Below are 2,534 nucleotides of genomic sequence, written 5' to 3' on the forward strand. Positions count from 1 at the left end.
GGCCACCAGGTTTTGGTGGCCAAACAACTCCGGCCAGCGCCATGGTGTTCAAAACACTCAATTAAAAAAACTATCTCTTCCCTTTATTTTTCTTTTTCAAAAGAATAAAAAAACATGAAATATTGTGTAGAAAGATAACTTAACAAATGTTTTTTTTTTATTTCTTGAAAATGGGAGTGGGGTCCCCTTTACAATCTCATTTGTTGGGTTTTATAACCCATTTACATCAAATTAAAAAAATGATTTGTTTGTGTGATTGTTGATGAAGTGAAAAGGCTTGTGGTAGGGCGTGGAGTGTTGGAGATTGGGGCATAGGGCCACAGTTGGGTTGGTGGTGGCAGTAGCAGGGATGGTTTCAGGTATGGGGTTGCAACAGAGATGACAGAGCATGGGAGGACAAAAAAGGTGATTACAGTGAATAAATTTGTTTTTCCACCTGACTTTCTTATTCTAGATTGTGAAGAAGATGCTAATGCACCCATCATCTTGGAACATCCATTCTTAGCAACCGATCAAATTTTAATTGATTGTGAGAAGGGAAATTCGCAATGCGCGTTGCTAACAAGAGCATCACCATTAATGTGTTTAACACTCTCAAGTATATAGATGATCATCAAGTGTGCCAATATGCTCTTGACATAAACAAGCTTATAGAAGAAGGAACAGGCGAATTCTACTCTAGCAAATTCCTACAGCTCGAGGATTTTGGGGAAGATGAAGACAAAGACCTTGAGGATTTTCCTTTGGAGGTACAAAAATATAACCTATTTGCATCCAGGCCAGGTACGTATTTGGAACCTATGGATTTCACTGAATTTACCCCCACTACCATCCCTTAAGCATGCCCCAACTTTGGAATTAAAGCATTTTCCATCTCGTCATAAGTATGCATATTTCGATAGCAATGAAACATTACGTGTGATTATCTCTTCGACTCTTGAGCCTGATCAAAAACATAGCTTGCTTAATGTTTTAGCTCAGCATAAGAAAGCCCTAGGCTGGACCATGGCTGACTTGAAAGGGATAAGTCCCACCATTTGCATGTATAGGAGTTTGCTGAAAGATTGCCACAATAATTATGTTGGGCTACAAAAAAAGCTGAATCTTATTATGAAGAAGCTGGTAATGAAAGAGATCATCTAGTGGCTTGACGTAAAAGTTTTTTACCTTATTTCCAACAATTCATGGGTTAGTCTGGTACAGTGTGTACCCAAGTAAAGTGGCACCACCGTGGTGAGTAATGATAACAACGAGTTTTTACCTACAAGAACTGTCACGGGATTGAGGACATGCATAGATTATCGCAAGCTTAATAAAGCTACCAAGAATGATCATTTTCCTCTCACATTCATCGATCAAATAATGGATCGATTAGTAGGGAAATATTTTTATTACTTCCTCAATGAGTACTCAGGATATAACTAAATTGCTATAGCACCAGAAGTCCAGGAGAAAATCACATTTACTATGGAACATACGCATTTCGAACAATGCCCTTTGGTTTGTGCAACGGTCTAGTTACTTTTCAAATATGCATGTTGGCAATGTTTTTGGATATGGTGGAGGACTTTCTAGATTTTTTCATGGAATACTTTTTTGTATCTGGGGATAACTTTGATTCATGCTTAGGCAACCTCGCAGAAGGGCTAAAGTGTTGTGAAGAGACTGATCTAGTTCTGAATTTGGAGAAATGTCACTTCATGGTGATCGAGGGACAATTTTAGGCCACAAAATTTCCAATAAAGGATAGAGATCGACAAGGTGAAGGTCGACGAGATAGATAAATTACCTCCCTCAACTACAGTAAAAGGATTCAAAGTTTCTTGGGACATGCATGGTTTTATAGATGATTCATAAAAGACTTCTCTAAGACTTTGTGTTTGTTGCAACAGCAAAATTAGGCCTGTATTTTCAACGATGATTGCTACAACGCATTTAAGGAACTTAAGAAGAGACTCATTACAGCCTCAGTAGTTGTTGCACCCAACTAGACCCTACCTTTTGAGCTTATAAATGATACAAACGATTATACAGTGGGAGCAGTACTGGGCCAACAACAAGGTAAAATATTCCATTTCATTTATTATGCTAACCACACTCTAAATTATGCACAAATCAACTATATCACCACTGAAAAAGAACTGTTGGTCATAGTATTTGCTTTTGATAAGTTTAGATCATACTCATTAGGCACTAAGGTTATTGTTCATATTGATCATTGGCTATAAAATACCCAATGACCAAAAAGAATGCGAAACTTAGACTTATTAGGTGGATACTTCTTTTACAAGAGTTTAATTTATAGATGAAAGATATGAAGGGCACATAAAATTAGGTAGTCGATCACCATTCTAGATTAGAGAATGAGGCCCATAACAATGATATTCTTGAAATTAAGGAGGAGTTTCCTGATGAGAAAATATTAATTGTTACATCAATCCTATGGTATGCTGATGTGCACTTTTACTATTGGGATAAACCATATTTGTTCAAGCATGGCATTGTGCCTCATGATTTGAACAGCCAGAGTATGA

The sequence above is a fragment of the Hibiscus syriacus genome, unplaced genomic scaffold, assembly GCF_006381635.1.
Source record: "Hibiscus syriacus cultivar Baekdansim isolate YM2019G1 unplaced genomic scaffold, ASM638163v2 tig00005377_pilon, whole genome shotgun sequence".
Lineage (NCBI taxonomy): Eukaryota > Viridiplantae > Streptophyta > Magnoliopsida > Malvales > Malvaceae > Hibiscus > Hibiscus syriacus.